General features: G+C 42.2%; 1 protein-coding gene across 4 annotated transcripts in view; it reads right to left on the bottom strand.

The window, feature by feature from the left end:
* MTUS2 (microtubule associated scaffold protein 2) overlaps nt 1-17,538 on the bottom strand; it is a 570,271-nt gene that overhangs the window by 285,147 nt on the left and 267,586 nt on the right. The window lies entirely within an intron of this gene.

The following is a 17,538-nucleotide window of genomic DNA, read 5'->3' as shown; positions in this document are numbered from 1 at the left end:
CTCCTGTATCCCTTGGGTAAATTCCTAGAAGTGCTATTGCTGGGTCATAGGATAGATCGATTTTTAATTTTTTGAGGAACCTCCACACTGTTTTCCAGAGTGGCTGCATCAGTTTGCATTCCCACCAACAGTGTGAGAGGGTTCCCGTTTCTCCACATCCTCTCCAGCATTTATAGTCTCCTGATTTGTTCATTTTAGCCACTCTGGCTGGCGTGAGTTGTTATCTGTGTGGTTTTGAATTGTAGTTCGCTAATGAGGAGTGACGTTGAACATCTTTTCATGTGCCTGTTGGCCATCTGGATGTCTTCTTTAGAGAAGTGTCTATTCATGTCTTCTGCCCATTTCTTCACTGGATCATTTGTTTTTTGGGTGTGGAGTTTGGTGAGTTCTTTATAGAGTTTGGATACTAGCCCTTTGTCCAATATGTCATTTGCAAATATCTTTTCCCATTCCATTAGTTGCCTTTTAGCTTTGTTGATTGTTTCCTTTGCTGTGCAGAAGCTTTTTATCTTCATGAGGTCCCAATAGTTCATTTTTGCTTTTAACTCCCTTGCCTTTGGGGATGTGTCCAGTAAGAAATTGCTGTGGCTGAGGTCAGAGAGGTTTTTTTCCTGCTTTCTCCTCTAGGGTTTTTTTTTTTTTTTTTTTTTTTTTGGGACAGAGAGAGACAGAGCATGAACGGGCGAGGGGCAGAGAGAGAGGGAGACACAGAATCGGAAACAGGCTCCAGGCTCTGAGCCATCAGCCCAGAGCCCGACGCGGGGCTCGAACTCACAGACCGCGAGATCGTGACCTGGCTGAAGTCGGACGCTTAACCGACTGCGCCACCCAGGCGCCCCTCTCCTCTAGGGTTTTGATGGTTTCCTGTCTCACATTCAGGTCCTTTATCCATTTTGAGTTTGTTTTTGTGAATGGTGTAAGAAAGTGGTCTAGTTTCATTCATTCTTCTGCATTTGCTGTCCAGTTCTCCCAGCACCATTTGTTAAAGAGACTGTCTTTTTTCCATTGGATATTCTTTCCTGCTTTGTCAAAGATTAGTTGGCCATACTTTTGTGGGTCCAATTCTGGAGTCTCTATTCTATTCCACTGGTCTATGTGTCTGTTTTTGTGCCAATACCATGCTGTCTCGATGATTACAGCTTTGTAGTAGAGGCTAAAGTTTGGGATTGTGATGCCTCCTGCTTTGGTCTTCTTCTTCAATATTACTTTGGCTATTTGGGGTCTTTTGTGGTTCCATACAAATTTTAGGATTGTGTGTTCTAGCTTTAAGAAGAATACTGGGGCAATTTTGATTGGGATTGCATTGAATGTGTAGATTGCTTTGGGTAGTATTGACATTTTAACAATATTTATTCTTCCAATCCATGAGCATGGAATGTTTTTCCATTTCTTTGTATCTTCTTCAGTTTCCTTCATAAGCTTTCTATAGGTCTCAGCACACAGATCTTTTACATCTTTGGTTAGGTTTATTCCTAGGTATTTTATGATTCTTGGTGCAATTGTGAATGGGATCAGTTTATTTGTCTTTCTGTTGCTTCATTATTAGTCTATAAGAATGCAACTGATTTCTGTACATTAATTTTGTATCCTGTGACTTTGCTGAATTCATGTATCAGTTCTAGCAGACTTTTGGTGGAGTCTATCAGGTTTTCCATGTATAATATGTCATCTGCAAAAAGTGAAAGCTTGATTTCATCTTTGCCAATTTGGATGACTTTGACTTCCTTTTGTTGTCTGATTGCTGATGCTAGAACTTCCAACACTATGTTAAACAACAGCGGTGAGAGTGGACATCCCTGTCGTGTTCCTGATCTCAGGGGGAAAGCTCTCAGTTTTTCCCCATTGAGGATGATATTAGCTGTGGACTTTTCATAAGTGGCTTTTATGATGTTTAAGCATGTTCCTTCTATCCTCTCTCAAGGGTTTTTCTTAAGAAAGGATGCTGAATTTTGTCAAATGCTTTTTCTGCATTGATTGACAGGATCATATGGCTCTTATCTTTTCTTTTATTAATGTGATGTATCACATTGATCAATTTGTGAATATTGAACCGACCCTACAACCCAGGAATGAATCCCACTTGATCATGGTGAATAATTCTTTTTATATGCTGTTGAATTCGATTTGCTAGTATTTTATTGAGAATTTTTGCATCCATATTCATCAGGGATATTGGCCCATAGTTCTCTTTTTTTGCTGGGTCTCTGTCTGGTTTGGGAATCAAAGTAATGCTGGCTTCATAGAATGAGTCTGGAAGTTTTCCTTCCCTTTCTATTTTTTGGAACAGCTTGAAAAGGATAGGTATTAACTCTGCTTTAAATGTCTGGTTGAATTCCTCCGGGAAGCCATCTGGTCCTGGACTCTTATCTGTTGGGAGATTTTTGATAACTGATTCAATTCCTTTGCTGGGTATGGGTCTGTTCAAGTTTTCTGTTTCTTCCTGTTTGAGTTTTGGAAGTGTGTGGGTGCTTAGGAATTTGTCCATTTCTTCCAGGTTGTCCAGTTTGTTGGCATTTAATTTTTCATAGTATTCCCTGATAATTGCTTGTATTTCAGAGGGATTGGTTGTAATAATTCCATTTTCATTCATGATTTTATCTATTTGGGTCATCTCCATTTTCTTTTTGAGAAGCCTGGCTAGAGGTTTATCAATTTTGTTTATTTTTTCAAAAAACCAACTCTTGGTTTCATTGATCTGCTCCACAGTTTTTTTAGATTCTATATTGTTTATTTCTGCTCCAATCTTTATTATTTCTCTTCTTCTGCTGGGTTTGGGGTGTCTTTGCTGTTCTGCTTCTAATTCCTTTAGGTGTGCTGTTAGATTTTGTATTTGGGATTTCTCTTGTTTCTTGAGATAGGCCTGGATTGCAATGTATTTTCCCTCCCAGGACTGCCTTTGCTGCATCCCAAAGTGTTTGGATTGTTGTATTTTCCTCTTCATTTGTTTCCATATATTTTTAAATTTCTTCTCTAATTGCCTGGTTGACCCATTTACTCTTTAGTAGGGTGTTCTTTAACCTCCATGCTTTTGGAGGTTTTCCAGACTTTTTCCTGTGGTTGATTTCAAGTTTCAGATTTCTGAAAGTAGGCATGGTATGATCTCAGTTCTTTTATACTTATGAAGAGCTGTTTTGTGACCCAGTATATGATCTATCTTGGAGAATGTTCCGTGTGCACTCGAGAAGAAAGTATATCCTGTTGCTTTGGGATGCAGAGTTCTAAATTTATCTGTCAAGTCCATCTGATCCAATGTATCATTCAGGGCCCTTGTTTCTTTATTGATCCTGTGTCCAGATGATCTATCCATTGTTGTAAGTGGGGTATTAAAGTCCCCTGAAATTACCACATTCTTATCTATAAGGTTTCTTATGTTTGTGAGTAATTGTTTTATATATTTGGGGGCTCCCGTATTCGGTGCATAGACATTTATCATTGTTAGCTCTTCCTGATGGATAGACCCTGTAATTACTATATAATGCCCTTCTTCATCTCTTGTTACAGCCTTTAAAGTCTAGTTTGTCTGATATAAGTATGGCTACTCCAGCTTTCTTCTGACTTCCAGTGGCATGATAGATCGTTCTCCATCCCCTCACTTTCAATCTGAAGGTGTCCTCAGGTCTAAAATGAGTCTCTTGTGGACAGCAAATAGATGGGTCTTGTTTTTTTTATCCATTACGATACCCTATGTCTTTTGGTTGCAGCATTTAGTCCATTTACATTCAGTGTTATTATTGAAAGATAATGGGTTTAGAGTCATTGTGATGTCTGTAGGTTTCATGCTTGTAGTGATGTTTCTGGTACTTTGTGGTCCTTGCAACATTTCAGTCACGGAGTCCTGCTTAGTTAGGATCTCTTGTAGGGCTGGTTTAGTGGTGATGAATTCCTTCCATTTTTGTTTGTTTGGGAAAACCTTTCTCTCTCCTAGTCTGAATGACAGACTTGCTGGATAAAGGATTCTCGGCTGCATATTTTTTCTGTTCATCACACTGAAGATTACATATTCATTTTTATTATGCTCAATGACAGTATACATTCTAACTTTCCCCAGCATTCATTCATTCAATACAAATTGAGCTGTGGGTCCGGCCTGTGGACGAATGTGGCTCCTGCCCGCATGTTGGCTGTCAGAGCAGAGGAGATTCAGAAAGGAAACGGGGTGCAATGCAGTCTGTGCAAGTGAGGAGAGGCGGAATCAGTCAGGCTTCTTCTAGGAAACAGAAGCAGTAGAAAGCGAACGCGTGTATACGTGTGTGTACATCCATACCTATGTATTCATACAAACACATATATCTGTCCCTACACGTACACACAGAGGCACACACACACAGATTTCAAGACACTGCCTGACACAGTTAGGCGGGCTGGGAAGTTCAAAATCCACAGCGCAGGCCTGCAGGGCAGAAACTCGGAGGCAGAAGTCTGTGTTGTAGCCTTGGGGCAGAATTTCTTCTCCCTCAGGGAACCCTCAGCTTTGCTCCTATGGCCACTGAAATGATTCAGTGAGGCCCATCCAGATTAGAGGGGATAACCTCCTTTACTTAAAGTCAACGGATTACAGATGTCAACCGCGTCTACACAATACCTCCAGAGCAACACCTCGAGTGGTGTTTGACCGAGTAACTGGGTGCTACGGCCTAGCCACGCGGACACACAAAACTATTACAGAAAGGAAGTCTAGGGAGCTATGGGAAGATGGGGGCAACCTCTCACACTTGGGCTAGTGTTGGGGGGAGGCATAAAAACCAAGTAAGGCTTCCCTGCAGGAAGAGCTATCGAAGACGGAAGAGCTGGAAAGCAAGTGTGGGGAAAGCCCACAACTGCTGAAGTCGCGGGCAGGAAGCAAGTGGGCACATGAATGGGATCCCAGGGGCTCAGAACCAGCACCGGAGGCAGGAGCTAAGATGCTAACGCTGAGCATCAGAGCATCGAACACTGATTGAAAACTACATGCCAGGCACTGCTCAATGTGCTTTACACACATTATCTCTTTGACTCCTCATAATGTAGGACGTGGGTACACTACTAACCACCTTCTGCTGGCAAGAAGCTGCTGTACAGAGAGACCGATTGACTTGCCAAGGTCACACCGCATCTAAGCAGGATCCTAAACCAGGCTTTCTAACCCAAGAAAGGGTCTGTGGGTTGCAGAAGGAGCTAGAGTCAAGGGCACAGGTGGAGAAAGTACTTTAGCTTTGGACAGAAACGGGAAAGGAAGAGCTAACGATGAGCGCAGAGAGAGGGGTGGAAAGCAGCTCAAGAGAAATTCCAGACAGCGGTGGAGGTTTGGAGTAGCCACTGTGGGAAAGGGAGTGCAAGAGGCAAGGAGGGGAAGGACAGCCACAGATCAGAATAGGGAGCAGAGAATTCAGTGGCCCACCCCCTTCTTGGCATGCCCATAGGTGGGAGCTGTTAGCGTGGAACTGGAGTTGAGTTTAATTCACAGAGGCAAGGAACCCAGAAGACGGGGCGCTGGATGGGTCAACCACATGGGCTCTCGGGAAAGGGCAGAATTAAGGTTGAAGAAGAAGTCCCAGGGCTAGGACTTCCCACCAACCCGATTTTTGGCATTAAGAGAAAACAGGTGAGGGTCAAAATTATTCATGTGCTTAACGATACCCCTCACCACTCTGCTCTATATAGTCGGTTAAATACAGTAAGGACTGTAGTCAGAGGAAAACACACACGTCTTACTGTATAAGGAAAAAGAATCCCCCTTCTTCTTTAGGTATCCCTTGGCCAACCCAGTTGAGTAACGTCAACTTTGTACATTTTTCACAGGCTCCACTTGTGTGGATCACAGGCATTAGTTCTCTCATTTATTCTGGTGCTCTGCACAAAAGTACAATGAGTAATCTAACCATTGTCCCTTTTTTCCCCCTAAGCTTACCCAAAAAGAAGTCTTCTGGATTTAAAAAATCCATTCTTAAAGAAAACGTTTGCCATTTAGTGGCTTTATTTTGCTGGGTGACTTAAGAGCTTCTCCTATAATGATATTAGTCCTCACAGCGTTGAGTCCACATGTGGCCTCCGGTCTCCTGAAAGACTGAGCGTGCTTTGGCAAAGGAAACAAAACACGGGAACAGCTGCACGAAACACTCGTCTTGTAGCAACAGCACGGCACTGCTCTGGACGATCCACGTGTTTGTATTTTTAAAGAGAGTAGGTAGAAATGAAAACGTTTAGATTCAACATTTCTTCCAGCATTTTAAGAGATATAAAATTAATGTCAGATTTGCCCCTCTTGACAGCAGTGATCTGTTGCCTGGCAACCCCAAGTGCTTCTTGGGTTGAAACGCCAACTACTAGAGCAGCTACTCATTTTTAAACCAATGAAGCTGCTTAAGAAGTTGAATGTGATGCCTGTCACATACCCAGATCTCACATTAAATAGCATATTTATACGTTAAGATACTCCCACTATTCGATGTAACAGTGATGCCCCATTGGCCCTACAAGCTGTCCCAAAGTTATTGAAACGACATACCGGTCCAGTTGGTCTAGTTTTCTATTTCCTCAGTAGCTGCTATAGCATTGGCTTTCACCAGATCCCCACCCCCCCTTTTCTTTTGTAATTGCAGTAAAATACACATAACATTTACCATCTTAACCCTTTTTAAGTATAGTGAGTGGTATTAAATACCTTCACACTGTCCTGCAACCATCACCATTATCCATCCACAGAACCCTTCTCCTGTTGCAAAACTGAAACTTTGTATCCATTCAACAAGGACTCCCCTTTCCCCCTCTTCTCAGTTCCAGGCAGCCACCATTCTAATTTCTGTAAGTTTGACGACTCTAGGTGAATCACATGGTATGTGATTTTGTCTGGCTTATTTCATTTGGTATAACGTCCTCAAGACTGACCCATGTTGTAGCATATTGCAGAATTTCTTCCCTTTTTAAGGCTGAAAAATATTTCAGTGTATGTATATGCAACATTTTGCTTCTCCGTTCCATCATCAGTGGACATTTGGGTTGCTTCCACTTTTTGGCTACTGTGAATAATGGTCTATGAACAGAAACACCCAAATCTCTCTTCAAAACCATGCTTTCAGTTCTTTGGGATATATGCCCAGAACTGGACTTAATGAATCATAGGGTAATTCTATTATTAATTTTGAGGGGAACAGCCATATTGTTTTCCACAATGGCTGCACCATTTTACATTCCCACTAGCAGTGCGTGAGGGTTCCAATTTTTCTACGTCCTCACCAATGCTTACTTTCTGTTTTTTTTTTCTTTTTTTGGGGGGGGTTGTTTGTTTTGTTTTCTTTTGTTTTTAAAGAGTTCTCTTTTTTATTATTTATTTTTTTAACGTTTTTATTTATTTTTATTTTTTTGAGAGACAGAGACAGAGCGCTAGTTGGGGAGGGGCAGAGAGAGAGGGAGACACAGAATCTGAAGCCGGCTCCAGGCTCTGAGCTGTCAGCACAGAGCCCGACGTGGGGCTCAAACCCTTGAACTGTGAGATCATGACCTGAGCTGAAGTCGGACGCTTCACTGACTGAGCCACCCAGGCGCCCCATGTTTTGTTTTTTTAAGTAGTCATCCTACTGGGTGGAAGTTGGCTACTGGATTTTCTATATGCTTTATCTTTCATACCTCTACCTCTGCAGGCATTGTACTCTATTGTAAGAATTTACATTAAATGGAGTATCTGTCTCCTCTTCTACTAATCTATGACCTCTTCAATTACAGGAACCGAATCTTTTTTATCCTAAATATACCTCATTCAACACAGAAAGCCAACCACAAGACTGGCTCTGAATTAGAAATTTCCTGAACATCTTCCCCATTCCTCATTACCAATAGAACATAGTTTTGAGTAATAAATTCACAGGAGATTGAGGAAGATCTTGAATTCCAGGCTAAGATGTTTGCTCTATTAATAAGCACAAGCAACTAGCTGTTATTTCCGTAAGAGGTTGTTCTAACCAACTGTTTGGAGAAGGTGTGGTGACCAGAGCACCTGGAGTCAAGAAGCCTAAATACCTGTCTATGCAGTCACATCTAGGGTGGGGGCAATGCGTGTCTTCATGCGGATGGCAGCTTAGGGAATGAAGCAGAAGGGTCCATACGGGGGAGGACTGAGGCTGTGTTCTGAGAAACGATGGTTTTATTCTCTAGGGAAACTCCCAGTTTAAGACAGAGGGTCTCAGTTCATGATTCAAAACAAGTCTTTCCTTCCCGTTTTTAGTTTTTGAATATTAAAAGTAGGAATAACAATGTGGTAAGTTAATAAATGATGATAAAACCTCAAAGTGAGAAGAAAAAACGGAAATTCAAATTAAGAACATGATACATCACAGAGTAATTAAACTATCCATGAAAAATAACACCACGAAATCAGTAAATGATATAAACAAGAAATGATCATTAAATATTAAGTACAGCAAAAGGAAACTAAAGAGTTACTTAGTAGAGAAACAAAATCAATGAATGCTGATTGGAAACTTGAATATTTCAGGTATGGATAGAATATTAACATAAAACAGGAGGCTTTAAAAACTGAGCCATATTAAGGATCAAAGATCAAGAAAACAGACATGGAACGAGGCACTGGGGACACTGCTGACCAGTGACAGAGAAACTGACAGTCTAGCCAGAGGACAAGTATTCGCCACAAAAGCCACATATGACCAATCCCTCCTACAGAGTTTAAAGGGATTCAGGGAAAGGGACAGAGATATGGGGTGGGGTGGGGGGGGGGGAGTGTGGATTTGTTTAGATGAAGTCTCACCATCTAGTTTCTTGTCTCTGTTTCTCACGGTTAGTTAGGCAGCTAGATGTTTCAACTGCTATAAACACCTCTAAGAGGTAATTCAGCAGCTGTGTTCTGGGCCTGATTCTTTACCTATCTATCCATCTCCCTTCTTCAGCCAGCCAGAGATTAACACAAGTGGAGATACATGAAGTCTATTCTGGACATAATAAAAACATGACTTCTAGTTTCAAGTAACAGATGCCACTGAGAAGGGATTTAAAAGCAACCTAGATCTTTCCAAAGGAGCTGCAAATATGGGTGGGAAAACAGTGTCTCTTGCACTAACTAGTAGGAAAACACATTCTCAGTGTAGCGATCAGCAAACAAGGAGGAAACGTAGCCACAGGTAGAGCCAACCCTAAAGCGTGAGGGCTGACCTAGACAGCCCTCCTCATTAACTACCCATTCCATCGACTCAGAGCCCATTGTCCTCTAAGACCCTGGGTGGGTCAGCACCCTCTAACTCCAAGAAGCTTCAACTACTTACCTGGGATAGGTGCCCCACACTCAGAGGCAGGGACTCAATCCAGGGGCAGGTTTTGCATCGATTGAGTGAAAATTTCTGGCCAGAACGTAGTTGTATAATTTAGTTGTATTTGTACTACATTTTATTTTTATTTTTTATATTAAATATAATTTATTGTCAAATTGGTTTCCGTACAACACCCAGTGCTCATCCCAACAGGTGCCCTCCTCAATGCCCATCACCCACTTTCCCCTCTCCCCACCCCCATCAACCCTCAGTTTGTTTTCAGTATTTAAGAGTCTCTTATGGTTTGCCTCCTTCCCTCTCTATAACTTTTTTTTCCCCCTTCCCTTCCCCCCTGGTCTTCTGTTAAGTTTCTCAGGATTCACATATGAGTGAAAACATACAGTATCTGTCTTTCTCTGCCTGACTTATTTCATTTAGCATAATACCCTCCAGTTCCATCCACATTGCTACAAGTGGCTACATTTTATACAGTTTAGCCCCCAAAGAGCCCTGATTCATGCTCTCATTCCCACAATGCAGTGGAGCAGGTTTGCAGGTGGGATCTTCTCAATGGAAGTTTCGTGTTCTCTCCACACTGCTGCATTAGCATGAACTACACCTTGTACGGGAACTTAAGATTATTACTGCAGTTCTTTATAAGCTTTCCCATATTTATCTAAATGATGCACCTGTACAAAGTCAATACATATACTTCCTTACATAAAATTAATGCTATCGACAGAAATCTTTTTTAAAGAAATGCAACAGAAATATAAACTCTTGAATACCCAGACCCTCAACTTCTACATATATTTCTGCCTCGTTGCTCAAACACCCAGCACAGAATAAAAGCACTGGACTCTCAATATTTCCAGAGTTGTTTTTTTCTTTTTAAAATTTTTAAAAACTCTTTGTTTATTTTTGAGAGAGAGACAGAGTGTGAGCAGGGGAGGAGCAGAGAGAGAGGGAGACACAGAATGCAAAACAGGCTCCAGGCTCTGAGCTGTCAGCACAGAGCCTGACGCGGGGCTCAAACTCACCAACCGTGAGATCATGGCTCGAGCCGAAGTCAGATGCTTAACCAAGTGAGCGACCCAGGCGCCCCTGTTGTTTCTTTTTTTTTTTTTTTAATATGAGGGCGATCAAAGACATTTTCAGGGATCCATGCCTGACGATATCTGTCAAACCTGTACTGAGGTAGCTTTCTCAGGGATAAGTGAGAGTTATTTCTTATAGGTGTCTCATAAAATACCTACAGCGTCACCTCTTGAGAAGTCCTAAGGAATCACGGGGAATTTTATCATCACTGAAATAACGTTCTCTCGAGAAACAGAGAAAGATGCGAAAATTTCAAATACGCTTACATTTTGTTAGGGAAGCATTTTGTTCCATGTAAGATGGCATAACCTATACAAGAAGCTTTTTATCAAAGTCTTTTCTCAACACAAGCAGGTTCTGCTTTTTTCTTGCTGTATTAATTATTTTATACAGGTTTCTTTCATCTTTTAATTTTTGTCAGAATGTCGTACAGATTATTTCTGCCCTACTTTGATCTCTACCGCCAGAAGTAAGTGAACTCAATCAGAGAGGGAATCCTAATGCACACCAGACTCAGGGGCATCAGGCCATCCTTACGTGGTAAAGACCCCCTCAATGCACACTAAAATGTAACTCCTTTTCAGATCACTGCTAATGAGGGGTCAATTTGCCTTTTTTTTTTTTTTGGTAGGGGGATTTCTTTTTCTACCTTCTTTTAAACAGGCGGTATATTTCTCTCTTTTATCGTTGTTCTTTGCTTCTCCTCACTTCACTCCCGCATGTTTAGAAAACAGAAGAGAACAAATATTTTTAAACGTTTCCAATAATCCTAACTATTAACAGTAAAGTAGAAGTGAATCCAGGCATTTAATTTTCTTATTGCCATATAATGGACGTATAACATTGTATTCGTTTTTGGTGTACAATGTAATGATTTCACAAACATATATATCATGAAATCACCACCACCACAAGCTGAGTTCACATCCATCACCCCATATAATTACGGCTTTTTTTCCTTGTGATGAGAACTTTTAAGATTTACTCTTCTAGAGACTTACAAAACAAACAACCTCAGGTTCATTCCTACATACTGATTTGATTTTTTCCATTGAAATAATCTTGGACATTTATGAATAAATATGCATCTACAATACCATTTTTAAAGTTTTCATGGTATTCAACCATATGATGTGGATGCTTTGTACAACCAAATACCCTCCTAGTTGTTATAATATTTTGCTGTTGTAACAAGAATGAATGGGTATTGCTTTGGATACATCTGTTGGTTTACCTCCTTAAAATAATGCCTTAAGTGGAATTGCTTGCAAAAAGGTATTCATGATATTAAATATTTTAAATTTTATGAAAAGTACCCTCCTTATATATTACACCAACTTGTGAATTCAACATCAGCGTATACGACACAGTTTCCCACGTACTTATCATCACTCTATATATTATCATTCTTTTCAATCGACATCAGCCTAACAATCGGGGAAAATGATATTGTGTTTAACTTGTTTTATTATATCAATAGTAGGGTTCAAAAAACACTGTAGGCTTGTTGGCTACCGGCTTCACTTTTTGATGAGTGTCCTCTGCCCATTTTGCTATTGAGCATGGTTTATTTATTTATTTATTTTTTACTAATTTACAAGAGTTCTTTAAATATTAGGGATAATAATTATTGTTCACAGTGGTTAAGTGTTTCCCACTTTACTGCTTGCCTTAAAATTTTTTTTATCATCTATAGAGGTTCTTAATTTTATCTGCACTAAAAAAATTGAAAAGAACTCTCTTTTTATATAGGTCAAGGTGACTGAAATGCTCTTTCAATCTTTTCTTTTATGGCTCCTGCTTTTGCTGTCACGATTAGAAAGAACTTTGTCCACCTCAGAATTACACAAAGGGCACCTGGGTGGCTCAATCGGTTAAGCGTCAGACTCTTGGTTTTGGCTCAGGTCATGATCTCACAGTTCGTGAGTTCAAGCCCCTCATCGGGCTTCTCGGGACAGTGCAGAGCCTGCTTGGGTTTGGGTTTGCCTTTCTCTCTCTCTCTCTCTGGCCCTCCCCCACTTGCTCTCTGTCTATAAAAATAAATAAACTTAAAAAAATTTAGAGTTACACAAACATTCACCTATATTCTCTTCCAATGTTTTATTTTTGTTTTTATTTTTATACTTGGGATTCATCTTGAAGTTATTTCTTTTCCCAATTCTATTTCTTTAAAATCCTGCTTTTTCTATACCAAATACATAACATATAAAATGTGTATAGATACAACATATCTATTACATGGAACTGAAGGGATTGACTGATTAACTGAATGAGTGGCCTCGGCTCATTTACGGATCTGCTATTTCATTCCACTGAGATGACTGTTTATATTTTAATAATTTTACATCTTTCAAAACATTTTAAGTTGGAAGGGCAAGTGCCTTTTCATTACTTTTTATTTTTAAATATTTTCTGGTGATTCTGGTACACTTTTTCTTAGAGATGAATATTAGAACGTTTTTGTTAAGAAGCTTTTGTTGAGCCTGGGTGGCTTAGTCGGTTAAACGTCCGACTTTGGCTCAGGTCGTGATCTCATGGCTCATGAGTTCGAGCCCCACGTCGGGCTCTGTGCCGACAGCTCAGAACCTGGAGCCTGCGTCCAATTCTGTGTCTGCCTCTCTCTCTGCCCCTCTCCTGCTCACACTCTGTCTCTCTCAAAAATAAACATTAAAAAATGTTTATTTATTTTATTTTATTTTTGAGAGACAGAGAGAGACAGCATGAGTGGGGGAGGGGCAGAGAGAGAGGGAGACACAGAATCCGAAGCAGGCTCCAGGCTCCGAGCTGTCGGTACAGAGCCTGACGCAGGGCTCGAACTCACAAGCTGTGAGATCATGACCTGAGCTGAAGTTGGACGCCTAACTGACTGAACCACCCAGGCGCCCCCCCCCCAAAAAAATTTATTTATTTATTTATTTATTTATTTATTTATTTATTTATTTATTTTTTTTAATGTTTATTTATTTTTGAGACAGAGAGAGACAGAGCATGAATGGGGGAAGGGCAGAGAGAGAGGGAGACACAGAATCGGAAGCAGGCTCCAGGCTCTGAGCCGTCGGCCCAGAGCCCGACGCGGGGCTTGAACTCACGGACCGCGAGATCGTGACCTGAGCCGAAGTCGGACGCTTAACCGACTGAGCCACCCAGGCGCCCCCCAAAAATTTTTTTAAAAGAATGGTTTTGTGAAGTCCTACTGGGAATTGTGGTTGCTACTGTAGTCAACACATCCTTCAGTTTAATGGAGGGGGAGCTTTCTACAGTATCTTTCCAGTATTAAGTTTTCCCGTCCAGGAACAAGATATGTGCCTCCATTTATTCAAATCTTCTTCTCCATCCCTCAGCACAGTTGTGCATTTTCTTTCACATATCCTACTGTCGTGCTCTTTGGAGTTTTGCCTCCTTTGGTGCTGAACTCCATGGCTCTTTTTTCCACCTTACGTTTTCGGCACTGACAGAGGAACACTGTTATACTTTTTTCACCCTGAACGTTGTAACTGGCCCCTTTGCTAATTGGTTCTGAAAATTTTTCAGTTCTTTGCTTTTCCATGAACAGGACTGTTATCGTCAAAATGATTATTTGTCTCCTCCTTTGCAGTATTTCCAGCATAGCATGTGCCTCTTCCTTGACTAATTGGCGATGGCCCACATTGTAAAAACAAAAGAAACCAACATCAGCAAGAGATTTCCTTGCCTCGGTTTAACCTTCATAGGAAGGATCTGGCCCTCTTCTGACATTTGCTAATTGCATATTTTCATGAACGTGTTTCATCTCCTGGGGCTATAACCATAGACAGATTTTTTGGATAAAATTTTACACAACCATATGCTTAACAACTAGACAAGACACAACAGTGACAAGCCTGAGGGTACTTTATGGTATCAGACGCTGGTCTATCGCCAGTCACAGAGGCAAGTGAGGGCTCTAGGGGAGACAACACTGAATTAGAAATAAGGAAACTTCTTGCTGTTTTTGATTTTCCTACAGATTTCACTTAAGTTTTTACCTTAATAAGAGCATAATTTCTATGTGTCAAACATGTAAATTTATAAAACTTAATGAAACAAAGTGTTAAAGCTACTAAATATCACAAAACAGGTATTTTTCAAAATGCCAATAAAAGAATATATGAAAACTTTTTGTCACGTGTGTTTCTGGAATTCAAACTTGTAACATTAGATCTTTAAGTACTTTCCAGTATGTATGAGACGATCCCCACACCTTTTTTTATGAAATACATACAAATTACAGCAAGAAAGCTATCAATATAACCCTGCCAATATTTATTTTTAAGTTGTTTTTTTTTTTTTAATTTTATTTATTTATTTTGAGAGAGAGAGAGACCGAGCGTGAGCGTGCATGCACGGGGTATGGGCAGAGGGAGAGAGAATCCCAAGCAGGCTCCACATTGTCAGCACAGAGCCCAACGTGGAACTTGATCTCACGAACATTGAGATCACGACCTGAGCCGAAACCAAGAGTCCAACGCTTAACCGACTAAGCCACCGAGGCGTCCCGAAAGTTAGTTTTTGAGCAATTTTTCTCTCAGTTAAACTGGCCTGTTGTATACTCATTTACTGAGACTCGGGACTTTATCCTCTTAGCAATATTAGCAAAAGAACTTAGATTTTCTTATGTAGGAAAATGCAACATTAGTGCTTTAAGTATATAGCTCTGTAATTATTTTTACTGACAGTTTTTATATAGAGACAACACAAGTTTCATGGCCTCCTAGTGTGATAAAGGAACATGTATTATGGTTTCTGAACGAAAATGTGAGAAGGAGCAAACCCGTTCTAGGGGCACGGGAACCCTGAGAACTGTCTCTGGGTCTTGGGACCAGAGACACAGAACCCAGGAGGCATTTCAGAAGCCACAGTCCTACTTCTCACTTTATAGGCAGGACACGGGGCACCCACAGGGATCCTGTGGTTTGTCCGAGGGGAATAGCCCACGTCCATACCTAGATCTGCGTTCTCCTAAACCCGTTATCTTTCATTCCACCTCCCTGCCTCCCCAGAAGTCTTTGAGGAACACAGAGTCCCCGCAATTTCTGTGCTGGGCACACAACGCTCATCCCCCCCCCCCCACCCTCACTGGCCTCTGAGAGTTGCTCACAGGGAACCTCAACCAGTAGGTACACGGTGCCGGTGGGGTCCCATGCATTGAGGACAGCTGCACTCAGCTAGCTCCCTGCTGATACCTGGCAAAGGGAGCATCACAGGAAATGGGCGATTCTAGTCGCTGCCAATTCCTGTGGTAGGACCTCAATGCTGGAATCTCCTGATCCTTGGGCTCAAGCTCTTCCTGGAACAAGTACACTTTTCTCCAGAAGGTCCCGGGGCAGCATTCAGTGCCTTTTGCCCTGGTGTGCATCACGGGATGAGGACATCAAAGCTAAGTTCCAGCCCTCGGCCCATGACTAACTCCCGCTGGGATGGTGATAAAAGTCAGCTCTCCTGTCCCGACATCCATATCCTCCTCTGAGGAGTGATCATGACCGCATGAACGATACCTAAGGGGCCAGTGCGGATGTTCTAGGCTTCTGTGATGGTAAACAAGGAACAGACAACTAAAGACACGTGGAGAAGGAAGACAGTGCCAGGTACAAAGGTGCACAAGGCATATGCCAAGGACTAACCAAAGGGAACCCGCACTTCCTGTACAAGTAACCACCCTCTAGCCAGTGAGCACATCCTTCCTCAACTGTAATAAAAACCCGAAAAACATGGCACATTTCTCATGCACTTCCAGAGCCACTGTTAGACCCAACGTAGCAGCAACTGCTTGAAACACCGCTCCTTGACCTCTGGCTGAATTAGCCTATCTGTTCAGTGAAGCCGTTTCGACAGGACCCATCCAGCCTCGTTTGCCTTTAATAACATACCTTCCCGGTGGCAAAGGAGGTCTCCTGCGTCAGCGCCAACGTTCGAGTCCCACCTTGGGGCTGCCAGTGCCCGAGATGCGCTGGCATTTTCTGTTTTCTAATCAAAGGGGCCAAGGGAAACAGGTGCTGGCAGATGACAGCTGAGGCTGTCTGTGCTGTGAACTCCCTGCCACACACAGTTTCTAATGAAGAGGGCTAGGAAAAAGATGGGCGCCTCAGATTTCTGTCACAGTGGCTGTGGTAGGAGATGCTGGGGTGGCCGCTTTCCTGTCACTCTTACATGTGGCAAGGGCGGGAGGTGGGGGTGGGGGGAGACTTCACTGGGGCTTATGGCAAACCTGTAGTGAGGGTGTCTGTGTACACTCGTATGTCCATCTATACACACACACACACACACACACACACACACACACACACACACATTCAAGAAAACAAGCGAGGATCCCTGCGTTAGTGCGGTCACATGTTTTGGAGCCAACCCTAAAAACCCAGCGTGGGGAAGGAGAAACACCAGCATCTGCCAATACTTACCTTCCCCCGTCCCCCCACCACCACCCCCAGCCCCATCTCCCCACCATACCACCGGGGCAGTTACGCACAGATGTGGAGGAGAGCAGGGCAACCCTCCCCTCTGCTCTTGGAGCCGCTGGTGGCCCTCTATTGCCACACACGGGGGGTAAGAGTGACGAGGCCCTGTACCTGCTCAGGCCGGGCAGGGTGTGCTTAACCAGAAGGCCCCCTGAGTGGCAGCAGGGAGATGCGACATGCAGCGGCCGCGTCATCCATGTTTCTGTCAGAGGAATCCATCCATCCTTACCGCAGACCCATATTAAAAAGCTCCATGAGAAAAAGATTAGAAAATGTTCCATTCTTCGCCCACAGGAAGCGCAATACACAGAAAGGGAAAAAGCACTCAAATTAGAGAAAACGTCATGGACACGGTCAAGAAATGCTGCCATGTGGAAGAGAACAGGAAGAGAGGGAGTTTTCCAGAACTTGCTGGGGAAGTAACCCTCCTTAGCAATACTGCAACAGAGCGCTTTGCTTTGAGTCCACTTTGAATAGGTACATAAATAAACCACAGACTACGAGCCTTGACGTAACAAACCAAAATTGCAATGCCTTCGCTCTACTGGGAGTGGGTTCTCACCAGCTCCTTGGGGAGGAAGAGCTAGACATTTATATCAAAACCTTCTCCATCTCATCTAAATGTATTATGTGTATTTGGGGTAAAAAGAATACAAAGGGAACGCATCTAATACTATCTTGCGTGTTTAATTATTCTCAATGTATCTCTGTTGTCGTCACAAAGTTCTGAG

This window comes from Lynx canadensis, chromosome A1, assembly GCF_007474595.2.
Source record: "Lynx canadensis isolate LIC74 chromosome A1, mLynCan4.pri.v2, whole genome shotgun sequence".
NCBI classification, from domain to species: Eukaryota; Metazoa; Chordata; class Mammalia; order Carnivora; family Felidae; genus Lynx; species Lynx canadensis.
Note: the sequence above shows the minus strand (reverse complement) of the source record. Positions and strands in the feature narration are given on the sequence as shown.